Source organism: Odocoileus virginianus, chromosome 21, assembly GCF_023699985.2.
Source record: "Odocoileus virginianus isolate 20LAN1187 ecotype Illinois chromosome 21, Ovbor_1.2, whole genome shotgun sequence".
In the NCBI taxonomy this organism is placed as follows: domain Eukaryota; kingdom Metazoa; phylum Chordata; class Mammalia; order Artiodactyla; family Cervidae; genus Odocoileus; species Odocoileus virginianus.
In genome coordinates, this window is record NC_069694.1 from 36,897,632 (window position 1) to 36,921,854 (window position 24,223).

Consider the following 24,223-nt stretch of genomic DNA (forward strand, 5'->3'; position numbering starts at 1 on the left):
TCCTTATTGCCTGTCTCCCTTCCTAGAATCTTAGTTCTATGAGAGCAGAGATTTTTGCATATATTACTTTATGCCCAGCACACAATATGAACAAATTTGAATGAATAAATGAAAGTATTTACCACTAAAGTGCTCTTATCACAGCATTTATCACTAAAGGGGTTTCTAAATAATATACTTCAAGAAGAAGAAAAATGACCCTAGAAGGAATGTATGAAATATAAAAAAAAAAACTAAAGAAATAATAATGGTGAATCTAAACAGCAATTTATTGCATAAGATAATATGTAAGGTTAAACAAAAGTAAACAAAGCTAAAGCACTGGTTGGGAAAGCAAAGATCTTGATGAAATATAAATTTTATTAAGTAAATGTGTGTGTACAACACCAAGGGTATTTTATAAAAATGTAAGAATAGCTTGCACACCAGTAAAGCAAACAAATGAAGTAGGGTTGGGGTAGAAGATAGTGTGAAGGCCCTGAATCATTTCAAAAAAGAAAACAAAGAAATACAGAAAATTGAAAACAACAGAAAATAGAGATTTTACAACCTGGTTATAAACATAAAATCCACATAGTTCCTGAATATGTTAGCAACAAAAGGCAACAAATAAAAGCATATGGTCAGAAAACAGTTGGAAGTAAAAGGATGAAGAACGATATACTAGATAAATTCTAACCAAAAAAAAAAATGGCTGCTACACCTGAAACACACACATAAAGAGGGTCATTATAGCATGATAAACGGTTCAGTTTAACTGACAGCTATAATTGGGAGACACATAACAGTATTGATTCAAAAATTATTAAGTAAAAATTGAACAGACCGTGAGGAGTAATTGTAAAATATATCACTACAGTGGGAATTTTGACACACTACTCAAAGTAATTAATACATTAAGCAAGATAAAAAAGACATGAAAATCTCATTAATAAGCTAATTAATCTAGCTGATATCGGTAGAACATTACATACAACTACTGGCAAATACATATTTGTAAGTGTGAATGGAACATTTATAAAAATAATAAGTATTCAGCTTTAAATCAAACCTCAAGAGATTTCAAAAAATGAGCAACAGATAGATCAAATTTCTAGACTACAAAATTCAAAACTCAATTACCAAAAAACTACAAATTTTTAATAAGGCTTAAAATATTTATAAAATTTAAATAGAATTTTAAAAGACTTATAGGTCCAAGAAGATATTATAAGGTAAATTAGGATATATTTAAAACTGAATGATACTGAAAACACTACAAGCAAAGAGAAGCAGAATAGCTTAAACAATTTTTTAAGCCACTGAGATTTCAAAATTGTTTACACATAGAGCAACAGCTGATTTAAAACTTTCCAAATCATTTTTCTAGAAAGTCTGTTAACAAAGACTGATAAGAAAAAGTTCAAGAATGTTACAGGCTAAGTGAAGTGAAAGTCTCTCACTCATGTCCAATCCTTTGAGACCCCATGGACTATAAGCCTTCCAGGCTCCTTGGTCCATGGAATTCTCCAGACAAGAATACTGGATCCTGGGTATCCATTCCCTTCTCCAGGGGATCTTCCCAACCCAGGGGTCAAATCTAGGTCTCCTCTATTGCAGGCAGATTCTTTACCAGCTGAGCTACTAGGGAAGCCCATTAGAGGGTAATCTCATCCATAAATATATGTGCAGCATCCACTTAAATACTATCACAGATCTAACTGTAAAGAGCAGTGGCAGCGCCCCGAGTCCAGGACACTAGACAGTCAGAGAACGCCTGACCCCAAGGGGTATTAGTGAGAACGCCCATGAATGCCTCCACCCAAATCCATGATCTGACACCATCCATCTGCCTGCAGCACCCAGTGCTGGATGCCTCACACAAGCAACAAGTAACACAGGGACACAAATGCAATCATCAGCAGACAGGCTGCACAGACACCCCAAAACACACCATTTCACATGACCCTGTCCATCAGAGGAAAAGAATTCACCTCCTCCCACCAGAAAGCAGGCAGAAGTCCCTCCCAACACAAAGTCTACACAAGACACCCACAGCAGAGACCAAAAGCAAGATGTACAACCCTATAGCCTGGGGAAAGGAGACCTCAAACACAGTGAGTTAGACAAAATGAAAGGGAAGTATCATGCATGCATGCATGCAGATGAAGGTACAAGGCAAAAATCCACAAGGTCAAATAAACAAAGAGAAAATAGGCAAACTATCTGAAAAAGAATTCAGAGTAATGTAGTAAAGATGATGCAAAAATCTCAAAAATAGAGAAAATACAAAACATTTAACACATTTTACAAGGACCTGGAAGAAATAAAGAATAAACAAACAATGACAACACAATTACTGAAATTAAAAATACTCTAGAAGGAATCAATAGGAGAATAATTGAGGCAGAACAGATAAGTGACCTGGAAGATAGAATAGTGGAAAGGACTGCTGAAGAGCAGTATAAAGAAAAAAGAATGAGAAGAAATTAGGATAGTCTCAGAGACCTCTGGGATAATAATTGTGAAGAACAAAACAATACAACTTCTATAAAATTATTTAAGAACTATGATAAGGAATGAATTCTTAAATAGGATGCTAAAAGCAGTAGGGAAAAGATGAATGAATTTGATATCAAAATGAAGAAGTTATATCCAACAATAGAAATCATTAAGAAAGTAAAAGTGTAATCATAGAGATTTGTTTACATTATGTATAACTATAAAATATACCTAACATACCAAACACTACTAAAATCAATAATAACATAATTTAAAAGATAATATGCAAGTGATATTAAAAGGCAGTTTACAACAGATTATCCAAATAGTCAAAAATATATGCAAAAGTATTAAATTTCATTGGTGGTATTGTTCAGTCACTAAGTCATAGCTGATTCTTTGTGAACACATGAACTGTAGCCCTCTGTCCATGGGATTTTCCAGGCAAGAATACTGGAGTGAATTGCTGTTTCCTTCTCCAGATTAAACTTCATTAGCCATCAGGAAAATGCATATTAAAGACTCAAGGTAATACTCCTAAAGACTAATGGCTAAAATGAGAAAAAAAAAAAAAAATATGCTATGGTTTTTCCAGTAGTCATGTATGGATGTGAGAGTTGGACCTTAAAGAAGGTTGAGCACCAAAGAATTGATGCTCTTGAACTGTGACATTGGAGAAGACTTTTGAGAGTCCCTTGGACTGCAAGGAGATCTAACCCATTCATCCTAAAGGAAATCAGCCCTGAATATTCACTGGAAGGACTGATGCCGAAGCTGAAGGTCCAGTACTTTGGCCACCTGCAAACAGATGACTCACTGAAAAAGACCCTGATGCTGGGAAAGATTGAAGGCAGGAGGAGGAGGGGACGACAGAGGATGAGATGGCTGGAAGGCATCAACCAACTCAATGGACATGAGATTGAGCAAGCTCTGGGAGATGATGAAGGACAGAGAAGCCTGGAGTGCTCCAGTCCATGGGTCACAAAGAATTGGACACAGATAAGTGACTGAACAACAACAACTTTAACACATTAATAAAAGCACTAAACTAGAAACAACCTAAATTTCCATCAGTAGTAAAAGGGATAGTGATATATTATATTGAGAATGAACTAATTATTGCTACTTGCAGCAACATAGATTACAGCCTACAAATTAAAAGGTTGAGAGAAAGAAGCCAGACACAAAACAAAACCCACCATATTCAATTTTTATATAAGTTGAAACACAGTGAAAATAAACCAATGGTGTCAAAAACCAGAACAGTGGTTACCTTGGGGCAAAAGAAGTAAGGGGGGTGCTAAGGATGCTTGTAATATTCTATTTCTTCATTTGATAATGGTTATATGGGTGTTTATAAAAAACCATTGATATATAAAGTAATAATTTTGTACCTTCTATAATATTTTAATATAATAAATGTTTTTATTATAAAAAGTACATGGTGTGGAAGTTACTCATTATAATTAGATAAAGGTTTGTCCTCTGAAATCATAAATTCAATATTTCTGTTATTGCTTTGTAATATACTTATAACAAAAATTACATCTATGATCCCTAAAATGCTAACAGATACATCAAACCTATGATGGCAAAATTTAGCTTTATATGTAAAGAGGCCTTTAAAATATGTTTTCAATATCCTAATATTTCCTAGGATTTCACATTTCATTACATTTCCTCAAAATACAAATCACTCTGCAGTGAAGAATAATCTGCATATATAATCTTGAATTCAGACAACGAAACCTTCTAACAACATCAAATAATGTTTTAAGAGAATTGTAATGTATTCAGGTAACCAATGCTGACTCTACAAAGTATGCTACAAAAAAATCAATTTTTATCACTTGAAATCTATTGCAATTAGAGAGCAATGCCAAGTCACTGACACACTAATGGGTTTCAAAATATTTCAAAAAGAACAAGGAAATTGCTAAGTGTTTAATTGAAATGCAGTTCCAATAATTATGGCAAATTGGATAATATGAGCTTTCTGGAAAGCTACCATATAAAACTATCATATCATACAGTATTGAGTTTTAATAAATTTGCAGAATCATCTAGATACACTTTATATAACAATTATCCTACACTGAACTATGTAAAATCTTTTATTATATCTTCTAATATAAATTGAGTTAATTTTTATGTTCCAAGTGTTTGAATTTTAATTTTAGAACAGTGTAGCATTTCTGAGAAGGATCTGCTCCACAAATTCAACACGGCTTGCTTGAAAAGAATGTTATATCTGACTAAAATATATTTTTCATGTATTCAACTGCAGTACTCTACTGCATGGAAATGATTAAGCTTTAGGAACAGGATTATCTGATCCTAACATGTTAAATTGGGCTTCTGGTTGCTCAGCTCCATTTCCAGGCATGCTGTGGAGGATGGAGTTGGGGAGGACTCCTATGCCCCAGGCTGCCTGACTTCTCCGTGTCAGTCTGGGCCCACCCTGAAGAGGATGGAGGTGGCCAGTGGCCCTGCAGCTCCAGAACCCGGCAAGATCTGGGCTCTAAAGCAGTGTCTGCTGCGCCACAACAGACGGGAACAGCACGGCATGACGGCCTCACGCCTCAAGGAGCTGAGGAACAAGGCTTGTGATGTTCTGGCCATTGATAAGTTCCAGGCGCCAGTCATCCTGGCCCTGGCAGAGTATGGCACCATAGTGGATGATGATGATTACTTTCTCTGTCTCCCTCCCAATACTAAGTTTGTGGCATTGGCTGGGAATGAGAAGTGGACACACAATTCAGATGCAGGTACAGCTTGGATTACCCAAGAGTCCTTCGACAGAGATGAAACAGACAGCGGGGTGGGGTTGAAGCGGAAGAACATGGCCAGGCAGCTGAAGGAAGACCTATCCAGCATCATCCTGCTGTCCAAGGAGGAGCTCCAGATGCTCATTGATGTCCCATGTTTGGAGCTGCCTCAGGAACTCGGCCAAAGTCATGCAGCAGCCCAGGTGTTCCAGAACACCCTCCAGCAGGTGCTTGACCAGAGAGAGGAAGCCCGTCAGTCCAGACGCTCATGGAACTTTACCTCCAGGCTTTGGAGAAGGAAGCCTGCATCTTGTTGAAGCAGCAAGAGTCCAGAGCTGACCTCGGGGATGAAAGGGACACTGCTGACACGGGCGTTAAAGAGAGCTCCTCTGAAGTTATGCCTGAGGCCAGATCCTCTTAGCGCTGAAGGAGAAATCTGCCCCAGAGCTGAGTTTGTCTAGTCAGGATCTGGAAGTGGGCGAGCACCAGGGACCCTGACCTTTGCAGGGAGACAGTTGTATCAGGATTTTTTCACCTCTGCAGACCCTAAATCATAGCTGCCAATTTGCCCCCCTGGAGAAAGAAATGACAACCCACTCCAGTATTCTTGCCTGGAGAATCCCATGGACTGTAACCTGTCAGGCTCCTCTGTCCATGGGGTTGCATGAGTTGGACACAACTTAGCGATTAAACCACCACCACCACAACCACCACCACTAATGTGTTAAACTGGGATTCCTTAGTCTCTCAGCTGGTAAAGAATCCACTTGCAATGCAGGAGACCTGGGTTTGATTCCTGTGTCAGGAAGATCCCCTGGAGAAGGGAAAGGCTACCCACTCCAGTATTCTGGCCCAGAAAATTCCATAGACTGTTTAGTCCATGGAGCCGCAAAGAGTCGGACACGACTGCGCAACTTTCACTTTTCAACATGTTAAATTGAAACTTGAAAATCATAATTTCTGACCAAAAATTTGTAATAATTAGACATAATAAGTAGAACCACTTAAAACTGAAATTTAGTGTTTATATTACAAATACACAAGTATTGTTCATAGCTGTGCCACTCATTTCATTGTCTTTCCTGCTCCATTTTAAGTTCTTTGAGAACTTTTCTTTCTTCTTTGCTTTTCCATGTATTTAGCATGCCTATGCTGTGCAGTGCTTAGTTGTTCAGTCATGTCTGACTCCTTGTGACTCCATGGACCACAGCCCACCAGGCTCCTCTGTCTTTGGGGATTCTCCAGGCAAGAATACTGGAGTGGGTTGTCATGTCCTCCTTCAGGGTATCTTCCCAACTCAAGGATTGAACCCAGGCCTCCCACGTTGCAGGCAGATTCTTCACCATCTGAGCCACCAGGGAAGATCTTAGCATGCCTACAGACCTTGTCAATAATATAAAATATCATCTATAACTCTTCTATAGTCAAGCAAAACAGGTAACTTATAACATTCATTTTGTTCCTGAAGACACTACTCTTGTTTTGCCCTCCTGCTAGGTCTGATGCTTGGCTGCATTCTAGGATTTATCTGTAGCAATATCCTGGGAATTCCTTCACCCCTTTTCTGTATTGAATCCTGGATCTTATGTTTTCTGCATTCATGGCCCCCTTGCCTGGGGGTACACATCCTCTGGCAATTTGTTGAAAAAGTGTTTAGGGAAGATAAATTTGGTGAGAACTTGTATATCTGAAAACCTCTTTTTTTTAACCTTCATACTAGATTGATCCTGTGGGTGAGAAGAGAATTCTGGATTGGAAATTATTTTCTCTGGGCATTTGAAAGGCATTATGCACAGTCTTAAACCTTCTAATGTTGCTGTTGAGAACTGGAAAGCATTCTAATGTTTAGACATTGTGTATACATTCTATTTTTCCCTTTTCCAAAACACTGTAGGAAATTCTATTCATGCTCATTTTCACAAAATCTCATGATATGACTTTGCTTATTGATTGTGCTGGGCACTCTATGGCATCTTCAAATCAAAAAAATGCACTTTACTCAATATTCTATACTCTTACACTTCTCCCCAACCTTAATGCTAATATCACATTATTCTCAGAACATTCTTTTCATTTTGGAATGGTCTTTCAAGGACTAGTAAAACTTGTGTCTGGTGCATTCTGATTTCTTTCAACCACCAAGACAACACAAGCTATGATGAACACGTAAGCCAGACAGGAATCCAGGGTTAGTAAACTGGCCAGTGATATAGCTGGTACTACTCACAACTAAAATTATAACAGATGGAGCTCATATTCAAACCCCTAGATTTGTTTTTCTTTCTTCTTTAAGATTCACTTGCCCATAGTATATACTGGGGAAGACATCCATCTCCCCTCAACTCTCAGATTTGTAGATACTAGGGGAGGGACAATGGGAGTAATTGTTTAATGAGTACAGAGTTTTCATTTTACAAGATGCAAAGAGTTCTGAAGATGGATGGCAATAATGCTTGAAGAAATGGATGTATTTAATACCACTGAACTATACACTTAAAATGGTTAAGATGATCAGGTAACATTAATTTGTTCAATATATTTACAGCTTACTTAAAAATAATCTATAAATTTGTTTACACATTTTTAATATTTTCTTCTACCTATTTTCCATTTCTGCCTTTGAACTCCTGGAAGCAAAAAATATATTTGTTTGTTTGACAGAACTTTCCAAATTTGGGGCACGGGGGAGACATCACGGCATAAACTCAAAAAACAGTATATACATGTATCAGGACAAATATATAGAAAAGCATACCTAGATTCATCATAGTAAAACTGTTGAAAACCAAAGAAAAAGAAACATATTTAAATTATCTTGAGAACAAATATACATTATCTTCAAGGAAGCAATGGTTAGATGGACAATATTTAGGTGATTCTAAATTCTATACAGAAACAATGGAAGCTAAAATACAATTGAATGATAATTTTCAAGTGCTGAACAATCACTGTCAATATTTAAAATTTAAAACCCAAGTGAAATATGGAAGGGGAAAAAAACACAAAAATCAAATAACTAAAATGCCTTAACCAGCACTAATGGAGAAATCTCAATTCCTGTATACAAATAAATTAGAGATAGAATGACATCAAAAGAAGGAAAAATTGAGGAATGTGTTCACTATAATTGAGTAAACTAATTCTGATAAGCAGAATTTTAAATATATCATTCCAAGATTCCTATCTCCTGGTTAACCAAACAAGCACTAATCTGTCAACTACTATGAAGAAATTTTTGTTGATGTAACTGAAGTACCAGTCAATGGATCTTCCCTGGTGGCTCAGTGGTAAAGAATCTGCATGCCAATGCAGGCAATGTGGGTTCAATCCATGGGTTGGGAAGATCCCCTGGAGAAGGAAATGGCAACCTACTCTAGTGTTCTTGCCTAGAAAATCCCATGGACCAAGGGGCCTGGAGAGCTACAGTCCATGGGGTCGCAAAGAGTTGGACACAACTTAGAAACTAAACAACAGTTGATCTTAAAACATGGAGATTATTGGATGAACCTGACCCAATTAGGTGAATCCTTTATTATTTTTATTTTTTTGGCTCCTTCAGGAATTTCAGACAATAGAGTATAAGGATTAGGCACCACGGGGTGTAAAGGAACACAGCCTCATTTATTATTCATAAATCTTGAACTAGTCTCCATTTACCATTTGATTTCTTTATACCCAAAATAGGAGTATTGCATGGACTGTTACAGGGAATTAATAGTCCCTGCTCCTTTAAATTCTCAATGATGGGTTTTAACCCTTCCTTAACCTCAGGTTTCAGTAGATACTGCTTCTTATGTGGAAATAAGTGCGGGTCTTTGAGCTTGACAACTACAGGAATAGCATTTTGTGCTCAACCTACAGATTTTCCATCAGCCATATTCTAGGATTTACATTTTGTTCAATTAAAGGGAGAAAAGGGGAAGGCTCCATATTCATGAAAATAGAGGCATGGACCTTGCTCAGTATATCCCTCCCCAAAAGGGGTGAGGGAGACTCGGGCACAATCAGAAACTCGTGTGAAAATAGCACAATTCCCAGTCACAACTGACAGATACACTGAACTAATACGTTTTGGCTCATCCAGACAGTCCCGTTACGGAAGCGGATCGGGAAGAAAGTGGGCCAGGGGCTTTAGTAAGCACGGAGTAAGTTGCTCCAGTATCTAAAAGGAAATCGATGGATTGGCCTCCACAGTTATTAATACCCGGGGTTCCTCAGGTGTAATTAGGACAGGTGCTTGTGTAGGGACCCCCGGACACCTTCAGTCCTGATTGTCTTGAGAGTCCGACCCCTGAAACCTACACCTCTGGGGGCAGTCTCTCTTCCAGTGTGGTCCTTTGCAGACTGGACATGGAGCTGCGGGCGGCTTAGATGCCTGAGGGCAATCCCGCTTGAGGTGCCCCTCCTTTCCACAGTAATAGCAAGCCCATCCCTTTTCACCTGGGTCCCTCTGGGCATTCTCTCAGGCTATTTAAGAATGGTTCTCATAGCCATTGCGAGGGCTTCCACCTGTTCCTCTGTCCTTTTCTGCCTTTCTTTCTTTTCCTCATATTCCCTTCCATAATAGACTGTCTGAGCCTGTTGAAACAGATTATCCAAAGACTGATTTGGTCCATACGCCCGTTTTAATAGCTTACGGTGGATATCTGGAGCCAACTGAGTGAGAAATCTATCCTTTAAGATCACTTTTCCCTCTTCACTTGCCAGGTCAATTTCAGTGAATCTGCGAAGGGCTTCTCTCAGTCTATCTAGGAATTTACCAGGAGCTTCCTTCTCCTCCTGTTCTATGTCTGCCAATTTGCCGTAGTTTAAAGCATGCGCCTGCCTGAGTCCTTCAAGAATATATCTGACAAAATGACTCTGATCCCATCTTTCTTTCACTGTGTTGTAGTCCCAGTCTGGTTCTGTAGCTGGGACCGCCTAATTCCCAGTGGGGAGGGAGGTTATCTCATTCTCCCTCTTCCCTACTGATTCCATACCAAAGCTTCATCTCCATAAGCCACCGCTTTTCCCAAAACTTGAGTCTTTGAGTCGGGAGTCAGCGTTTGTCCCAAGATATACATTACATCCTTCCAAGTAAGGTCATAAAGCAGAGTAACACCTTTAAAAGCTCTAATGTATTTTTCTGGGTCCTCTAGTCTCCCAGATCCCCCTTGATTTTTTGTATTTCTTGATAAGAAAAAGGCTTATTAACTCTCATAGATTATTTCTCCCAGTGGGTGCTTCATGAAGAGGCAACAGCTTGTGTGGCGGTTCCTCAGTCTCTCTTCCTGCTCTACGCATATGATATCAGGGATAGATTAGAGAAACACGCTTTTCTTTATCTCTTTGTCTCCTGTCCTCCATCTCATCTAGCAAAGTAGGAGGACAGGAGGGAGCTGAAGGTGTCACACCCAGATCTATACCCTTAGGACATAAGTCTGGCATATTTCGCAGAGAGAGAAAGGGCAACACATTCTTCTACCCATTTCCCTTGTTTTCTACAGAACCAGTCTAATTGTAAAACAGTATTATACTTAAGAGATCCTCCAACCGGCCACCATTCGCCATCCTCCAATGGATACCGTGGCCATGCAGGATCACATAGGAAGACCAGGCGTGTCTTCTTCAAGCCCTGGGGATCAAATCTATCTCAGTTTTTAAGGATACAGTTCAAAGGAATGAGGCTGGAATTGTTAGCTCCCATCTGTAAGAGAGAAAAAATCGACCAGCGCCATCTTTCTATGGGAGGCATCCCTCCCTGCTCTAGATGGGGTTGTAGACAGACTTTACACCAAAGCTTTTCTTCCCTGGTTGAACTTAGTCTGTCCCTTACCAATGCAGGTGACCTACTCGTCCCTCCCTGTCCTACCACCGAGACGGGCAGAGATGCACCAGAGGTGGGCCTGATGGCATCCCTGACTGAAGTCCAGCTCCTCACCATTACAACCTTGGTGCCTCTGATGCCACCGGGGGTGCAATCAGAGTAACCTTCCGGAATGCCTCCCAGGCTAAACTGCTGAGGGAACATTCATCACCTGAGTGCTTGTGCACGACCCTGAGTATATTGCCGACCACAGTAAGACCGACACGCACTTGAAACTGAGATGTTCCTTCCAAGCGTCACCACACCAGTATGAGCCTCCTCTTACCCACTAAGAGCCAGCGTTACCAAAGGGGGAAAATCCCTTGTAGTTCTGATCTGAGTAACCTTTACCTCAGAGATGCTCTTGGAGCTAGAACTCCATCTAGTTTCCAAACTTTCCATGCCTAGCGACGCTAGGTGCTTCCTGACTACCAATCCAAGTTTGGGAACCTAAGTCATAGTATGCAGTAACAGATCACAAGTCCCTTTAAAGTCTATGATCCGATAGATTAGGTTAGTACTTCTAATGTTCGAGGAGTTACGAAATGATCAAGGAGACCGAAAAGCTTGACTGAGAAAGGAGAGTTTGGTCCACACACTTTGCCCATTTCTGCTCAGTCCAAAGGAGACATTGGGTGCCTCTTGGCATTGGTAGGTCGGTATAAACCTCCGACAGGTTTCTGTCATAAGCCATATGAGGTTACCGCGGAACCGCAGAGCAGGGCTCCTCACTTGCTTCATGCAGGGCGTGTCATTCATTAACACAAGCACACCGTAGAGTTAGTAAAGTACAGCAGGAAACATGTTCGCTAGGAGAACAAGGAACTAGAGCTCCAAGCATCCTTACCTTGTCGTGAAGAATCCCAGATGAGCCCCCAAGATGAAAGGTTGTTGCTGAATCACGCAAAGACACCAGGGTTCTTGGCCTCCGGAGGAGAAGAATTCAATCCAGGGCCAGAGACAAGGCTGGATCGCTCAGAGTTTTTGTGTAATAAACTTTTGTTAAAGTATAAAGGAGACAGAGAAAGCTTCTGACATAGATATCAGAAGGGGGTAGAAAGAGCACCCCAGGTGAAGCCTTTCAAAGTAGAGAGTTTCCTCTACCTAGTGGCAGATAAGGAAGTCAAATATCTGAAGCATAGTAAGATTTTGATATGCCTCTCCCAGCTTAAGGACAGAGGAAGCCATGTGACTAGGAATGCAGGCAGGTTGCATTCAACCAGAGCTCAGAGTGGCCCCCTGGTTGACTGTAGCAAAAAAACAGGGACCCCAATCCTAAAACCATGAAGACCTTAATTCAGTCAACAGCTTGAATGAATGTGGGGACAGATACTTCCCTAGAACCTTCAAATAAGAGTCTAGTTTCACCAACACTGATTTTTTAACCTTTTTGAGAGGCTAAGCATATAACCTCAATGAGATGTCCAGACTTCTGACCAACAGAACTGTGGGCTTAATAAAAGGGTTTTGGTTTAAGCCACTGAGTTTGTGGTAATTTGTTATATTCAGCAATAAAAAACAAATACACTAGTAATGTATAATGTTTAGACCCATAAGACATCATAAACAATAATATACCTTAAGAAGACTATTTGTATGTATAACATGAAGACCAAACAAAATTTTCAAAAAACAAAACATGAATTAAAGATATTGGTCATAGTTTGTGAATTAATCAAAGGTGCTCTTATTTCCCATACACAAGGACTACATTAGTCACATTAAGAATGAGATGAATGCTCATATTAAAGGAATAGGAAGGGGAAAATGAGATACTTGCTTAGGGTCACTTAGCTCATAAATAAGCCCCAATTAGAATGCATTCTGTCAGAATCTAGTTTATTTTATCCTAGTACATCAAGTTGCTTTCAGTAGAATGTGCTCAAGAAAGAACAACAAATACATCACTTAATTATCACAACATATAAATATTAGCTCATAAAGAAACAAAAATAATAACAAGGTACAGTAGCCCTTATGGACATACAAAGCATTATTGATATTTAAAAACAATATATTTTGTTTTTTTATGGTGAGTACAAGTGTGTGCTTTTATTAAATGCTAAAATACTGTCAGAAAATATTTTTACTTATGTTCTAATGAATAGAAAAAAGGTAACCCAAATATTTAAAAATTTATGATAAACATAATTTAAAATTACAAAACTGTAACATATAAATTATAATTGCATGTTGCTTGTTGTAGTTCAGTAGCTAAGTCATGTCTGACTCTTTGCAACCCCATGTATTATAGTTCACCAGGCTCCTGTGTTCATGGGATTCCCTGGGCAAGAATATTAGAGTGGGTTGCCATTTTCTTTTCCAGGGGATCTTTCCAACCCAGAGATTGAACTCATGTCTCCTGCATTGGCAAGAAGACTCTTTACCACTGTGCCACCATATTACCTTTAAAAAGCTTATATTTTAAACACCATTAATGGCACAGTGGGAAAGAATCCACCTGCCAATGCAGGAGACACAGATGTGGGTTTGGATTTCTGAGTTGGAAAGACCCCTTGGAGTAGAAAATGGCAACCCACTACAGCACTCTTGCCTGGAAAATCCCAGTCCAAGGTGTTGCAAAGAGTCAGACATGACTGAGCATGTGCATGCACACGTGCGTGCACATGTGCTCACACACACACACAATGCAGGAAATATCTTTTTTCTATTTACTTTCAGAAATTTAGGTATTGCCTGGCAAATTAGCTGCTCACATTTATTGGAAGAATGAATGCATTAATGGAAGAAGGAAAGAAACATATCAAATAATTGGCACCATAAAAAGCAAAGTCTGTCCAGTTACAATCTCCATTACTTTTGCTGACATAATTTGCTTTACTTCAGTAACTTATAGTATTCTGATAAAGTGGAATAACAGAAATACTTTTTATATTTATCTTAAATGTCAAACAATGGATTAGTCTAGCAAACCCCATGCTTAGGTTAATAATTTTGGACTTTCTAAGGTGCATTTTGTTCAATTCCTTTAAAGGTCCAGTCCTTTAAAAAAAAAAAAAAAAACCTTAAAAAAGAGAAATTGTGAATTAACTCAGCTTACAAATATTTGATTACATTGAATTTCTTTCTGCATTTCCAAAATCACTGTATCCAGCACAGTGGATGGCCAGAGTACAATCTTCCAATGTTTGTTGATTTTTCACACAGAGGGGGAAGGAGAGGGTGGGACAGACTGACAGGGTAGCACTGGTGTATACACACGCCCATGCACACGAGAGACAGCTGGTGGGAAGTGGCTGTGTAACACCGGGAGCTCAGCCTGGTGCTGCGTGAGGGCCCACACGATGGGACAGGGGGGCAGGCTCAGGAGGGAGGAGATGTATGTACACTCACGCTGTCGTACACAGAAACCAACGCAGCACTGTAGAGCAATTATCCTCCAATTAAAACTAAGTTCTAAAACACCTGACAATAGAAAAAGATAGTTAAGTCAATGAAAATAAAAATAAAAAATAAACTTCAGGTGAGCTGATGATGTCAGTGCTCTGTCCAGATTTCTCAGCTTGTTGTTAGTACATTTTACACATTTCCAACTACTGTGTGCTTTTCCTTACAGCAGCGAGCATCTATGGCTCTTTTTCAGAAGAATGCTGTCAGGAGCCCAGTTTGCCTATAAGTTCAGAAATCCAGATGTACACAGGATTTTATGTGCCCCCAAGGCAGCCCGTAATCAATGGCTGATAGATGTACAAGTATGAAAGTGTCAGTGCATTTGCCTCTGAACAGGACAGCTTTTAGGTACAGCTTGCATTGCAAGTATCCCCTTGGAGTCTCAAATTAGGCATTGCTTTGAAAGTGATTATCGTGATGTCTATCATAATGTAAGAACTTACTGAAGTGAAGTGAAAGTCGCTCAGTCATGTCCGACTCTTTGTGACCCAATGGGCTGTAGCCCACCAGGCTCTTCTGTCCATGGGATTTTCCAGGCCAGAATACTGGAGTGGGTGGCCATTTCCTTCTCCAGGGGCTCTTCCCAACCCAGGGACCGAACCCAGGTCTCCCGCACTGCAGGCAGGAGGGAAGCCCCCACTCCCTTGGAGATCAGGCTTAACTCAGGCTACCCTCTGCAGGACTTTGCCACAGACTGCATCGCTGCTGGGCTTCCACCCCTTCCAATCCCTGTTCTTCCCAATCTTTTACCAATTTCTCACAGGTATCTCCTTAACAAATAATTTGAATTCTTATCTCAGGGTCTGTTTCTGGAGAACCTGACTTAATATTGATATATTAAGTTTCTTGGCATTGCTTCAGTTTGTCTAAAGGCCCAAGGTGGAAGTATATAGGAAAACAAATAGAATGAATAGGAACACTCTCATTTTGTTAGCTTGAGCTGGGACCTACAAATGTGGGTAAGAATTCCATACTCAATAATTAGAAAACAACTCAAAATTATGGATGACTTAAAAAAAACATATGGTGAATCCTAAATGAGATAACTGTGACACATTGTGAAATGATAAATCCTAACTCACTTGCATTAAACTTAATCTGGGTGCTTGTTAACAATGTAGATCCTGCTCGACCTTCCCATCCAAATGAAATACTCCCTAAAGGAGAACGGTGTCTTCAACAACACATCGACATTTTATCACAGTTTGGTCCCTAAAGCAGTACTGCTTGGACCTAGAGTCTCAAGTTGCTTTTTAAATATTTCTAGAAATGCCTTTATTCCAGATCTTACCTATCTTTCATGAAAATCTCATTTCTAGTTCTTACTCCTCTTGCCATAGGAACTAAAACCTGGTCCAAGAAACATATTGAGAACAGATGCATTACCATACATTTCATTCTCTTCTGCTTTTCTTCTAATCCTCTTCTCCCCTGAGATTTTTCTTTATCCTTCAGTTATAAATACATTTCCCTTATATACAAAGGAATGCAAAAGATACCAGGAAATGAAGATGATGTCTACACTTAAAACTGTATCAGGGGGCTGCTTATCATCCTCAGAAACTCTGTTTATAAAGTCAAGCTGAATTATTGCCTAGGGACTTACCTACCTCATACTATTAATAGAGTCTCTATCTTACAGCTGACTCACCTTTACATGTTCTGAAATTATTTGGTCATTTATATATTTATATACACAGGTATATAAAAACCCCAAGGAATGAGAAAGAATTCATACTAATCAGACTCATAACCAAAGGATTTATACATTTAATGTCAATTAATTAAAACTATACTTAGAAAAGAGTAGTTAAAAGCACAGGTCCATGTGCCAACATCTTATATTTGAATGCCTGCTATCCTCAAAATGTGAGAGCTTAGGCAAGTAACATAAACTAAGATTTGGTTGCTTTTTCTGTAAAGTGCGATAACTATAGGATTGTTGTGAAAATTAAACTAGTTAATATATACAAACTATTTTGAAAAGTGTCTGTTGACACTATGAAGTGTTGATAAATTACTGTTCTTGCTAAAAGTGATTCCAAGTCAAGACCCATTATTATCAATGACATTAGTGATAAAAATGGAATTAGACCTATGTTATACGGGTAAAAATGAAATATTTAATATGATGTCTTTAGGAAAAAATTCCTAAAAAAATTTTGAATACAGATTAGAGATGGTATTATTTACCCTTATTCTCTATAAATTCAAATTTCCTTCATAAATAATCTCATTATAATCACATTATAATTTAATTCTTGTATCATTTACATTCTTGTATACTAGCCGCACGCATGCGCGTTCTCAGCCATGTCTGACTCTTTGTGACCCCATGGACTGTAGCCCACTGGACTCCTCTTCCATGGGATTTTCTAGGCAAGAATACTAGAGTGGGTTGCCATTTCCTGTTCCAGGGGATCTTCTCAGCCGAAGGGCTGAACCTCCATCTCTTGCATCTCTTGCATTGGCAGGTAGATTGTTTACCACTGCACCACCTGAGAAGCCCTTATACTAGCTGCCTCCTCATAATCTAGAGAATTATTAGATTTGGACACAGTGAAAATGGGTGGGGGGCTATAAAGTTTCTCAAATCCAACTTCCCACTCTCTGCAGAAATACATCCCAAAGCATTCCTGAAAGTTAAGTCATTCTGCTCATGGATAGAGACCTCCTGTAATAAGAAGTCTCTTAACTGTTGAGACAACTTCCATTAGAAGGCAAGCCTGCCCACTTGAAGCTGTATTATATTTGCCTAAAATTTTCACACATTTTTGCTAATATTTAATTTGATTAGCTTACTTCAGATTGGAAGGTCCAAGGGCTTCCCTGAGAGCTCAGCTGGTAAAGAATCTGCCTGTGATTCAGGAAACTGCAATTCAATCCCTATGTTGGGAAGATCCCTGGAGAAAGGAAAGGCTACCCACTCCGGTATTCTGGCCTAGAGAATTTCATGGATAGAAGAGCCTGGTGGGCTACAGTCCATGGGGTCACAAAGAGTTGGATACGACTGAGTGACTTTCACTTCACTCACCGAAGCTAAACATCCTCATGAATTATAACTGAGGATTATATAAATTTATAAAACAGTTGTCTTTTCCTTGAAGTCACCATATCATTTAATAAGCAAAATATTTTGTTGTTATAGATGAAATGTGAAAATTTTTGAATAGTGCTTCGATCTACTAAAATATATATATATATATGCAATTATAAATTCATATGATTTATTATACTTATTTTAGATTCCATGAGACTTTGCCACTATGTACTTCTCAAGCTTGCTATTATATACTGTACATGTTGAATGCTTTGCAATGTCACTTTCTGTGTTTAAGAAACCTGTAATAAAGAGCTGCTCCACTATTGAAGAGTTACAAGCACTCCATATTTATTGCAGTACTATTCACATTAGCCAAGATATGGATACAACCTTAAGCGCTCTTGAAAAGGTAAATGGATATAGACGATGTGGCCCATGCCACACACACACACAATGGAATATTGTTCAACTACAAGAAAGAAGGAAATCCTGCCACTTGTAATAATAACATGGATGGTCTTCAATGACATTATACTAAGATAAATCAGAGAGAGAAAGAAAAATACCATATGATATCACTTACATGTGGAATCTAAAGTCAAACTCAAAAAAAAAAAAAATACAGTAAAATGGTGGTGACCAGGGACTGGGAATGGGGTAAGAGGAGAGATGTTATTTAAGGGTACACAACTTAAAACTAATAAATAAGTAAGTCATAGAGATTTAATGCATAACATAGTGATTACAGGCAACAATGTTATATCACATCAGCCTATCTCAGCTTTCAAACATGCCTTTCTGACTAAACCTGATCATTTCTAGCTTTTGATTTAAAGTGAGGGATGTAACCTTTCCTTTCACTTGAACAGTTATAGGCTATTTTAGGGTTATTAATTGGCCTGATTTCCATATTGTTACATATCAAAGAATAGGGAGACCTGAAAGAGGGAGAGAGGGAACTGCAAGTTGATGGAGCAGTCAGAACACACATGACATTTACCAGTTAAGGTTGCCATCTTATATGGGTGTAGTTCATGATGCCCCCAAGCAATTAAAATAGTAACATCAAAGATCACAGACTACAAGTCACCATAACAAATATAATAATAATTAAAACCTTGAAATATTGTGAGAATTACCAAAACATGACACAGAGACAGGATGTGACCAAATGCTATTGGAAAAATGGTATGGATAGACTTGCTCAATAGGGTGGCCATAGGGCATCAGTTTGTTAAGAAAAAAAAATGCTGCATCAGTAAAGTGCAATAATGCAAAGTACAAAAAAAGAATTATACTTGTATTATCTCTCTATATAAAATCTATACATTTTCAGTTATTCTTTACACCTTACCTTCCACTGAAATAAACAAAGTCCATTTTCTGCTTTAAGGCTACCATTCTATTTCAGATTTTGATTCTGATAACCTTCTGTTCTAAAATATTTTGCATCAATTCTCTTTTCCCCTCCCCCAACATAGTTAATTTCTCCTCAAATGAAGCTTTTCCCATAGTCTTCAAAGATTCTTTAGTATACAAAAAGTGAATGACTCAGAAAATTCATTTTCTGTATACTACATATAGGGTAATTTTACCTTTAAGATACACCTAGTAAATAAATTGATCTTTCTAAAATTGTATATAAATAAGAATTTACCTGATATATGAAGGACCCAAAGAAACAAAAATGATTTGAGAGCAAATTGAATAAAAGTGAGCTTACTTTCAGTAATAAAATTTTTAATAATGATATAAAATCAGCAAGTCTCCAATGTTGAGCTGATCAATTTTTGCCTATACTCAGAATTATACTGCATTTTCACAACCCAAAAATATTTCTGGAAGCTATAGAAAAACAAGCCAAAAAATTACATGTTTATTGCAATAGCACTCAGCAAGTGGGATGAACTGCATTTTGACAAACTCTATAGTATTTCTGAAGCTATAATATTACAAACCACTGAGATAATAGAATAAATAATTAGTTTTTACACTACACTGATTTTTATATAAAAGGTACCACTTATATTTATTGAAAAAGTGAACAAAAATATCTTCATAGGATATGTTCAATTAACTCCAAAGATGAATATTTCCTAAAATAATTTCCCATAGGAATGTGATACATAAATCATGCTATTTTCATTAGAAATGATCTATGCTTTCTATACAAAAACTGTCTCAGTACCTGTTATGTTCAGCCTACAAGTGTTATACTATGTATTATTTAATCTATTATTAACTTAAATATTTATTTTAATTAAAATTATGCTTTAAATTTCAATTGTTTTATTAAAAATTTTAAATAATTTTTACTTACTATAAAACAGTGTATGTTCATACAGAGAAAGCAAAAATCGAAAAGCAAAACAAAATATTTCATGAGCCTAAGGTTGTTTAATCACGTATTCTTTTCCAAGTAAGCTCTTCACTGATAACACTTTTTAAACTGATGCAGAATCCACAATGAACTCCCATTCTTCCTTTTTTCTCATTTTTCTCCACAGCATTTATAACCATCTGGTATTCTTTCTTTTCCTTCCCTCATTTATCAATCTATTGTTCTACTGATTCATTTATTTATTAAATGTCTCAATCCTAAGATTTTGCTCCATGAAACACTGTTTATATCTTGTTCACTGCTCTATCACAAGTCCCTGGAACAGCGCTTAATATGTAAGAGGCTCTCGGTACATAGTTGTTGAATGACTGATCAAATTAATCCTATCCGGTTATCAGGTTTAAATGATATATACCATTTTAAAATTTTTCATAGGACTCTATTCAGCTTATACATCAGAATTACCTATTTTTCTTTCATTTAATATATTTAAAACTTTTCATTTTAAGTATTCTTGGATAAATATACTTAATGTGTAAAACTTTAGGCATATCATCAATTATTTCATAGAGGAATCACAGAAGTAGAACTTTAAGGTTAAATGGGATGTATATTTGAAACATTCTGCCAGCCTATCCTTTAGAATCACTGATATGAACTTATACTTCCACTGTGATACAAAAGAGTCCCCAATTTTCCATATTCTCAATGTTTTCATTCATTTTCTTTTTAAATTTTTTGAGTATTTTCCTCCTCCAAATGTCCAAAAACAGGTCAAATATAAGAGGAAAAAATAATGTTTAATTCTCTTCACACATAACAATTTCACTTTACCTGAAGTAGATTTATCACAAAGTCATTTACATATACCTGAAATAAAACTTGGTGTGCAAGAGTAGATTACTTTATGATGTGATACACCTCATTTAATAACTTCCTCATTAAATGATTCAAATGTGTTTTTTATTGGTTACATAACATTTAATGGTATACAGTATACTGACTGCAACTATACTAATTCCCTCTTTAATTTAGACTAATGAAAATGAGTTTTATCCTTCTTAAATAACTTCAAAGAAAAGACTTCATTTGAATAAGACAAAGTCACTTCCATAGTGTTAATAAAAGTTCTAAAATAATTTGAAATAAATACACAGCTATAGAATGTTGAATGATTGAATATCCTGTAAGTTTGTGCGTCCCAAGAATACTATTCATATATCAACCAAACTCATATTATGTCATTTATCAATCTTAGTTCTTACCACTTCTACCTACAAATATCAGACAGTATTAACTTTTTAACTTGCCTATTATTCTATTATAGGTACATATTCTTTAAGTTCTGAAAGGCAAAGCATTCAATTCTTCTTGCCAATGTCATGACTCATGGAAGAAACATGCATATCAGGCTCTATAAATTAACTCAGTCCTACAGTTGCAAATGTATACAAATACACATATATAGTAACAGAAAATAATTTTATCTGGCTCATAAATAATTTGACATAAAACCCAATGGCTCTTATCACTGATATTAAGGTAAAACATTTACTGAGAGTTAAATGACAAATATTAGGGATTAAAAAAACCCACTCTTTTTATAAGAATATATGATAAGAAAAAATATCATTCATAGGATAAACATTGACACAAAATGTATAACCAACAGAATTACTATCATTGTACCTTTTGATCATATAACAATGATTTAAAACAAAAACCTAAAGACTTAACATCCCAGTTGTCTGAACAAAAGTTAAATGGTATTAAGAACTATAAATATAAATGGGCTATCCTCATTATAGAATTAAGAATTGCTTATAATATCAGTCAATAAAAAATTTAGCCTAAACAAAAATCAACAAAATAAGATGAACCTATTCAGAGAGCTGATAAAACCACACACCTGACTTATTTTCCTAGCTTGGATCAATGTAACAGGACAAACAGACGTTAATTTTCAATTACCAAATCAAGGTATGGATAATAATTGGCCCTGGTCATCTATTAAATATATGTAAGAGACATATTCTGGACTGTATATTTTAAGATTAAGTTCAAAAAAATGAACCATTCTATAATATTACAGTATCTACATACATCAGAGGAAATCAAATTTCATAATCATGGCATCAGATAATATCTTCAGAAATGCATATATTTTTTCAAATGTGCTGATCACAGAGGTATGTGGGATATCTGCTATCATTTATTTGAATTATAGGCTACTTTAAGATGCAGGATGGCAAACTTAATGAAGAATTGGCTTACTGTGATAAATTCTTTTCATTTAGTTAACTAGCTAATCTATAGTCGTATAGTGACGTTGACAGCCCATATGTCTCTGACTTCCAAATAATAACTGTCTTCATAATGACAATATTTCCCTATCCCAAAATCTTTCAGAAGCTATTGCTGGCTTGGCACTAAGAAGAAACAAGTTTCATATTATAATAAGATTTTATACTTCTAGGAGATTCAAATGTCCTGAAAATGACTTTGAAGTATAGTTTTATTAATCTTTCATATTCTCATGAGAGTCAAGAGGTGGCAAGTATTATCTCAATTTTGTAAAATAGAAATTAATGAAACAATTAGCGAGTTTAATTGCCTGAGGCTAAATACTGAAGTAACAAAAAAGTCAGATTTCAATTCTGGAACATAACTTAAACTCTTACTATGCATTCTATCTATAATACATGTTATGGATATGAGAATAAAGGCAAAGGAAAAAAATCTTCAGAAAATATGAAAACCAATCTAATCTACTTTAAGGGACTCTGGAATAGATATCTGTTTGTTACTTGATTTATTGTTCTTGGTCTTGGTGACAGTGATAGTACCTGGACATCAAAGAACTAATTTCCCTAAAACATTTCTGGGTGACCATATACTGAGTGTGGTTATGGACACAGACCACCTGACCTGCCTCTTGAGAAACCTGTATGCAGGTCAAGAAGCAACAGCTAGAACTGGACATGGAAAAACAGACTGGTTCCAAATAAGAAAAGGAGTACATCAAGGCTGTATATTGCCACCCTGCTTATTAACTTATATGCAGAGTACATCATGAGAAACGCGGGGCTGGAAGAAGCACAAGCTGGAATCAAGATTGCCGGGAGAAATGTCAACAACCTCAGATATGCAGAAGATACCACCCTTATGGCAGAAAGTGAAGAGGAACTAAAGAGCCTCTTGATGAAAGTAAAAGAGGAGAGTGAAAAAGTTGGCTTAAAGCTCAACATTCAGAAAACCAAGATCATGGCATCCAGTCCCATCACTTCATGGCAAATAGATGGGGAAACAGTGGAAACAGTGGCAGACTTTACTTTTTTGGGCTCCAGATTCACTGCAGATGGTGATTGCAGCCATGATATTAAAAGATGCCTACTCCTTGGAAGGAAAGTTATGACCAACCTAGATAGCATATTAAAAAGCAGAGACATTACTTTGCCAACAAAGGTCCATCTAGTCAAGGCTATGGTTTTTCCAGTGGTCATGTAAGGATGTGAGAGTTGGACTGTGAAGAGAACTGAGTGCCGAAGAATTGATGCTTTTGAACTGTGGTGTTGGAAAAGACTCTTGAGAGTCCCTTAGACTGCAAGGAGATCCAACCAGTCCATCCTAAAGGAAATCAGTCCTGAATATTCATTGGAAGGACTGATGCTGAAGCTGAAACTCCAGTACTTTGGCCACCTCTTGCGAAGAGTTGACTCATTGGAAAAGACCCTGATGCTGGGAGGGATTGGGGGCAGGAGGAGAAGGGGACGACAGAGGATGAGATGGCTGGATGGCATCACCGACTCGATGGACATGAGTTGGGGTAAACTCCAGGAGTTGGTGATGGTCAGGGCAGCCTGGCATACTGCGATTCATGGGGTTGCAGGGTCAGACACGACTGAGTGACTGAACTGAACTGAGCTGATGGACACAGTAAAGGTAATTGAATTCTACTGATACTTCAAACAAAGCTAAAACCTGACAAAATATATAATGGCACAATAACTCAAAAGATGAAAAAGAAACTAAGGAAAGCTAAATTTAGACTTAAAATGGACCTGTAAGTTGGTAATATACCTGATTATTGAAAGTGAAAAATAAAGCAAGTCTCTGTGGATTTCAGGGTTCCCAAAGTATTCTTATTTGCTTGACCCATTATATTCTCTTGCTTTGATTTTTCTTTAAAACCTCTTAATTTTCTCTATTCTGTTTCATTTTTTCTTTTCATAATCTCATAAAGATTCATTACAATAATTTGATTATTTACTGGCAATACATTTGTAAATTACTGTTGAAAACTCATGTTCCTATTCTTTATCTAGCACTCTGGT

The 24,223-nt window shown here is 37.3% G+C and overlaps 1 protein-coding gene and 1 pseudogene across 1 annotated transcript in view; one reads left to right on the forward strand and one right to left on the reverse strand.

The window, feature by feature from the left end:
• The window catches only part of STPG2 (sperm tail PG-rich repeat containing 2), a 597,856-nt gene that overhangs the window by 341,742 nt on the left and 231,891 nt on the right, over nucleotides 1-24,223 (reverse strand). The window lies entirely within an intron of this gene.
• On the forward strand, nucleotides 4,952-5,747 carry LOC110148081 (DNA fragmentation factor subunit alpha pseudogene; annotated as a pseudogene).